Raw genomic sequence first — 7412 nt, 5'->3', positions numbered from 1 at the left:
GGAGACACAAGAGGATCACTCATGCACTGCTGGTGGGAATGTATGAATGGTATCATCATTCAGGGAAACAGTTTGATGGTTTCTTGTACAACTCTACCTGTAATCATCATAAGACTCAGCAATTGCATTCTTGGGCATTTAATCAAGAGAAATGAAAATGTATGTTCCTACATAACCTGGGCACAAATATTCCAAGAAGCTCTATTCATAATAACCCCAGACTGGAAATAACACAGATGTCCTTCAATGTGTGAACGGCAAAACAAACTATGCTACTTCTGAAAGGTTGCTGCTGCGAAGCCATGTGCTCCGCTGGGATTCATGATCTCTGGAGGAGAGGATTTCCACCCTGGGCCAGAGACCAGGCTTGACCACTGGAGCTTTTTGTGTAACAGAATTTTATTAAAGTATAAGGGAGACAGAGAAAGCTTCTGACATAGGATAGGTATTGGAAGAGGGCAGAAAAAACGCCCACTCGCTAGTTTTTAGCAAGGCATTTTATGTGGTTAGAGAGCTTCTAATCAGATAAAGGAAATGCCTCAAGGCTGAGGGAGTTTCTCCAGGCCCCTCTCCCACAATATACATTTTTGAGATAGGACAGCACAAGGTGTGTCACCCACGGCCATGAAATAATTCACACGAGTACTGGTGTGTTGAGTCGTTATCAGCCCAAAGTTTGAGAAAAGAAAATAGTCTTAGGCGGAACTATTTTGAAGAAAGGCAGATTCCAAAGCAAATACATAGTTTCATTAACAAAGGTTAAGAAAAACATTTCCATAAGAAAAGTGCATTGGTTAGTTCAATGCAGAACCAGGTGCCTTCAACACAGAATTAAAAGAAGCTTCTTTTAATTTTGAGTAGACCAGGAAAACAAACAAACAAACAAACATCTGCCACTTGAAGTTTACTTCCTCCTGCCTCTTGGAGACCTGTGGTGTTCCTACCTGTCACCCTCTCACATCCATACCATAGAATATTACTTAGCAGTAAAAATAAGAGACTATGGATACATGCCACAACTTGGGCGCATCTCCTGAGAATTATGCTGAGTGTAAAAAGAAAATCCCCAAAGGCTAAATGCTGTAGGATTCCATTTATCATTCTTGACATGTTATAGAAATGGAATGTAAAAGTGGAGAATAGATTAGTGATTGCCAGGTGTTAAAGACAGGGAAACAAGACAGGGAGCAGGTAGAAGGTCGTTGCACTTTGAATAGGGCAACACAGAGGATTCTTGCAGGGACAGAACTATTCAGGATGCTGACTACAGTGGTGGCTAGACAAACCTACCCATGTGATAAATTTGAACGGAACCAAATACACACACACATACACACACACACACCAATGAGCACAAGTAAAGGGAACTAGCCTGGTTGTGATATTGTATTTGGCTTTTGTTGTTATTGTTCAGTTGCTCAGTCATGTCTGACTCTTTGCGACCCCCTGGACTGCAGCACAACAGGCTTCCCTGTCCTTCACCATCTTCCGGAGCTTACTCAAACTCATGTCCATCAAGTCGGTGATGCCATCCAACTATCTCATCCTCTGTTGTCCCCTTCTCCTCCTGCCTTCAATCTTTTCCAGCATCAGGGTCTTTTCTAATGAGTCAGCTCTTCATATCAGATGGCCAAAGTATTGGAGCTTCAGCTTCAGCATCAGTTCTTCCAATGAATATTCAGGGTTGATTTCCTTTAGGATTGACAGGTTTGACCTCCTTGCAGTCTAAGGGACTCTCAAGAGTCTTCTCCAGCACCACAGTTCAAACACATCAAATCTCTGCACTCGGCTTTCTTTATGGCCCAACTCTCATATCCATACATGACTACTGGAAAAACCATAGCTTTGACTATACAGACCTTTATCGGCAAAGTAATGTCTCTGCTTTTTAATATGCTGTCTAGGTTGGTCATAGCTTTTCTTCCAAAGAGCAAACGTATTTTTAATTCCATGGCTGCAGTTACTGTCCACAGTGATTTTGGAGCCCAAGAAAATAAAGTCTGTCACTGTTTCCATTGTTTCCCCATCTATTTGCCATGAAATGATGATCTTTGTTTTTTGAATGTTGAATTTTAAGCCAGCTTTTTCACTCTTTTCTTTCACCTTCATCAGGAGGCTCTTTAGTTCCTCTTCACTTTTTGCCATAAGGGTGGTGTCACCAGTATATCTGAGGTTATTGATATTTCTCCTGGCTTTTGGGGAGAAATTTTGGTTTTTTAAGATATTATTGAGTAAGACTGAATAAAATGTTCCTAGGATATCTCTATATCATTCCCTAAAACTGCAAGTGTATCTATAATTATCTCAAAAGAAAAAGTAAAAAAAAAAAAACAAACCAAAAAATGAGTTTAGATTCACATACTTTGAGAGTATGAATGGTTTGTTTTGCGCAAGCTTTCAGGAGATTATAACCTTTCTTTTTCCTGCTCAAGGGCATTATGATTTTTGTCTTCTTTCCTGAAATTAAATGTAAGGCCTCAAGGTAAAACAAAATACATTCACCCTTATTGATATTTTCTCAGTGTCATTAGATAGGAAAACTACAGTGATCCCCCTCCACCTTGTCATCTTGGTTTACAAATGCCACTGTCCCTCCTAATTACACATGCTTCACTAGCCTAAGAAAACAGCCCGTTGACATCAATACAAAGACAAAGCACTTGAAATAAAGCCATCTTCATCTCTAATATACTGTGATTCATAGAATGAAGGAAGAATATAAACTATATATAAAAGAGTGACATTTAAAGAAAAGCAAAGGTCTAAAAATAGCTCTTTCACTCCAAGTTTTATATATTCAACATTTCTCATTAATATGCTTCCAATTAGAATTCTATAGACATTACTCATGTAAATGTTGAGCCTAATGTTTTGTTCTGTTAATTTGTCACTGTTAAGTCTTTATTTCTTCTGTTCAGGATGAATTGTGATGTGCTAAACTGGTTCCCTGTTGCAGCTGGACTAGTAACTTTGCTTCTAAATCAGAGCCACTACAATTCAGAGTGATGGATCAAAGATATAAACCTGCTTTGTAACATGGGGTATATTGCTATTTCTGAAACTATAGGAGGTAGAAAGCAATAGGAGGGTGTGAGGATAGGTTTTTCAACTCTCTGATGGTAGATTTCTTTGACAAATAGAAGATAATCACAGTCTACATGTCAGGACAAGCTAGAACCAAGTGTCAGTGCAATTTCAGAAAAACATCTGGAAAATCACATAGGGCAATGACATTGTGTGTCTATCAAAGGGGAAAGTTAATTTCTCTTTCATTAACAAGCAATATAGTTAAGAAATTATTTGGTAAAAATTTTTGAGGATAAAATATGACTAAGGAAGGCTCAATAATCCATTTGCTTGACTAAAAGTGATGTTTTTTTTCAACAGTGATTTTTATAACTGAATGAGTGTTATTGCCCAGGAAGATACTGAAGAATTGTTTGATGGTAGGGATCATTGTCTTGATACTGTTTTAATGGAAATGTCTCTATTTTATTATTTGGTAAGAAATTTGTTCTTTGTCCCTGATAAATATGTTTGCTCTAGTTAAAGAGATATTTTTTTATTCATTGCTTACTAATAATCTTATCCTGAATTTCTGTTTAATTTTAACACATAAACCTATTAAAATTATCACATGGTTTTTTTCTCCTTCATGTGTAAATTGTTTCCTCATGTTGAACTATCCTTATATTTATCATGTGTGATATATTATTCTTTTAGAATATACTTTAATATTTTAAAGTGAATTCTTTAATCATGAATTCTTTTGCATGATTTTTAATATCCAATTTACTAATGTTGGCAATATATTCATTAATGAGACTGGTCAATAATTTTGTTTTGAGGATAGAGCTGTCCTTATCTGATTAGCATGTCACCTTAGTTTCTTAGAAATAAATTTGGACTTTTATCTTTTTCCTAGCTTCAGGACAGTTTAAGTAGAACACATATAACCTTTTTAAAAAAAATATATATATATAGTACATAGTACTATATAACAGTACATAGTACTGTTCCATAGAACTAGCTGGCATAATGGCTTGTGCAGGGCAAGGGAGAATTTTGATGATTTAAAAAATATTTTTATGGTCTACTCAGTCTTTTTAACTGTACTTGGGTCAGAGTTAATAATTTTTGTTTTCTTTGAAAACTATTCCAATCATGCATATTTTCAAAGCTATTGACATATAACTGTAATTCTTTCGCATGATTTTGAATGCCTTGGGCAAGGCATAATTTGAAAATACTTAACTATATCAGCTATTGTATCAAAAAAGTATCTATATTTAAGAAAGCTCATATCCTATCCTAGGTGTGCGAAAAACGAGGTCTCATTCTCTTAAGCGTCCTCTAGTTTCAGCAAGGCTTGCTTTAAACACTTGGATGATGTGTATTGAAGGGAACCAAAAAAAAGCCACTTCACTTCAAATTCTTTACTACTTCTTGATCTCAATAAGAATGAATTCCACCAGTTAATCACTTCTTTAGAAGTAAAGTAAAAAATGCTTTATGGAAGGAGTGTCACACCCTCCATTTTGCCTTATCACAATTTTGTTTAGTCTGAACAGATTGCTGGACATCCTGGTGGGATATATACCCATGGATTTCAAATTCAAATGCAAATGGGTGCAAATGCTTGCCCTTGAGAAATATATCAATTCTTATTGTTTTATTCCAGACTTTGTATCTAGATTTTATTCCATGCTAGGCAACAAAACAAAGGCAACTTACAGCTAATTTCTGCCTCAAATTTCCTTGCCTATTTGATTTTGGAAGTTTAACCATGGATTGTGAACTTTAGCTAACTAAAACATTACCCCCTGAGTGGAAAATTCAGAATCCAAGCACTAGATATAGACTTGAGGGTGCATGAATGTCCACTGACCACAGACAAGCCAGTGAAAAGTTAATTAAGTAATTAAGAAGCAAATAACAGGGCCATCGGCATGCATAGAACCAACAGCTTGGAAACTTAGTTATTCATTACCCCTGAAATTTGTATTGACAAAAATGCATCTTCATGGCTGCTTGGCATCCATCTACTTCCTTATTATGAACTGAGAGGATGGTTAGGACTGTCTAATAGCAAAGTTAATGAAACTAAGAGGTTTGTTTTCCTTAATTCTAACAGATGGAGTCTAGGGACACCACTGCATAGAGTATACAGCTAAGAGCTAGTAGTCTGAAATTCAACTCACCACGTTTAGCTCTCTCCATGCACTATCTTCAACTCCTCTAAGACTGAGCATAATACATATTGATCCCTTTACCTCCCAGGGATTGTTTTTTTCATAGTGTAATGAGCTGCTTGTGTAAAGTTCCTTAGAGAAAGCTACTGCTAAGATACAGCACTTCAAAATGCATGGAAAAAGAAATCAATCTTGGCCTTATCAAATAAGATGAGTCCACAGTCACATACCACTTCTTGGCATCCTGAGGAAAATTACATTTTTGGGGGGTTTTGTTTAAATCAAGGAAGCATTAAAGACTTGATCCCCTTTTCCCCATTAGTCCCAAGAAGATAGCAGCAGGGAAATCACAAGAGTGGAAATGCCCAGGTAGAAGAAAGCCAGGGGCTGTGCATGCATGTTAATGCCTCACCCAGGATGGTTCTGCTTATTCCATCCACACCCCTCCATAGCTCTAGCTGATGCTTAGCTGTGCTGCCCAGTTGTCAGTTCCTAGAGGGAAAGGAGGCTGCCTGTTAGCTTACTTTACATCAAAGTGAAATTGACTACATTAGTCATGTGAGCTATATTTTGATGCTTCCTTTCAAATGTTTCAGAGAGTCTCCAGGTTTGTTTCTGTTTCACTGACTTATTCAAAAGCACACACACCTAATATATTAGCTTTGGTGTCTATTTCAGAACCAAAAAGAATGCCTGAGTTCAGAAGGAGTTGGCAAGTAAACATAATTCTTTCCAGCTTCTGCCTCTCAAATTAATTCCTTGCATTGGAACATATCCTAGACCAATGCTTTCTTAATGTTAAGGTGCACACAACCCCATGCGGATTGTGTTAAAATGCAGAGTCTGACTCAGTAGCTCTACATTTCTAAACAACTCCCAAAGTGATAGCTGAACTGCTCTCCCACAGATCTTAGTATGAGGAGTGAAACCATATTGTTGCACAGAGGTGCTATTCTTTAAAGGTCTTAGAATATTAAGAAGGAAAAAAAAGTAAAGGAAAAGAAGAAATTAACCAGACAATGAAGGAAATATGGGAAGGTCTGGGTTTTCAGACAATAAGTGAGCAACAAATAATTTACTACCACGGAGCAAAACACTCCAAATTGAAGGTATAGTGATGTGACAGGCTTGGGTAGCTGATCGTTTAAGCTATGTACTATAAGAAAACAGAACAAAGAGAAAAGCAATAACTGCTCTGAACATGGATTCCATTTCAGTTCCCAGATGGATAGAGATTTTCACTCTTTTATGATTCTTCAGGTAATGAGAAAAAAACTCCTAAAGTGTGACATAAATGGCCTTCAAGAGGCATTAGTGTTTAAAGAGCAAAAAAAAAAAATGCTTTACTTCAAGGTTATTGGGGTTGGGAGGAGCATTTCAAATTAGCGGGAATGGGAATAGCAAAGTGTGAGGCAGAATTTTCCTTCTTAAGTGGGCCAGTTGATGAACTATTCAAGTCGGTTTATAATCATCCAAATGTTCTAAGACATGAGGATGCATTACCGCATTAGATTGGCTTGAATCTTGGAAGGAAATGTCAGAAGGAATCTTCCCTGCTCTGTTTCCTTGAGGTGAGAAAAGGACTGTTGGATGGTTATGGAAGGAGGAATTGGTCTCTCTTTACCTTTGAGTAAAAGTGTTGAACACTTGGGTTTAATAAAAACAAGCACTGGTCAGGGAGTCAGAATGTCTGAGTTCCAGGGCCAATGTCTCTATTAACTAGCTGTTGAACCTTGAGCAACAGCTCTCTAAATTTTCTCTCTTGATAGGATTAATCGAAATTAGTGTTTCTCAAAGTGTGACAGGATGTTAATTGAAGTTATGTAGAAAAATGCTCTCTGTGGTCAAATGAGGTATACAGATTTTGGGTGCGGTACACTTAAACAGGTTTCATTAGAAGCAAGCTTCTTGCATTCTTTACGTGGAGCCTCTGAATATGAAGAGCAGGATTTACCACACTTATTTGATTGTCGAACCCTTTTTGTTGTTGTTCAGTCACTAAGTCATGTCTGACTCTTTGTGACCCAACAGATTGCAGCACGCCAGGTTTCCCTTTCCTTCCCCATCTCCTGGAGTTTGCTCATATTCATGTCCATTGAGTCAGTGATGCCATCCAACCATCTCATCCTCTGCTGCCCTCTTCTCCTTTTTACAAAGACCATTTCAAAAGATTAATGTTCTACAGAATTTACTTTGAGAAATAAAAGTGCTTTCTAAGGC

This window comes from Bos javanicus, chromosome X, assembly GCF_032452875.1.
Source record: "Bos javanicus breed banteng chromosome X, ARS-OSU_banteng_1.0, whole genome shotgun sequence".
NCBI classification, from domain to species: Eukaryota; Metazoa; Chordata; class Mammalia; order Artiodactyla; family Bovidae; genus Bos; species Bos javanicus.
The sequence above is the reverse complement of the archived record's forward strand: the minus strand, read 5'-3'. Positions refer to the sequence as shown.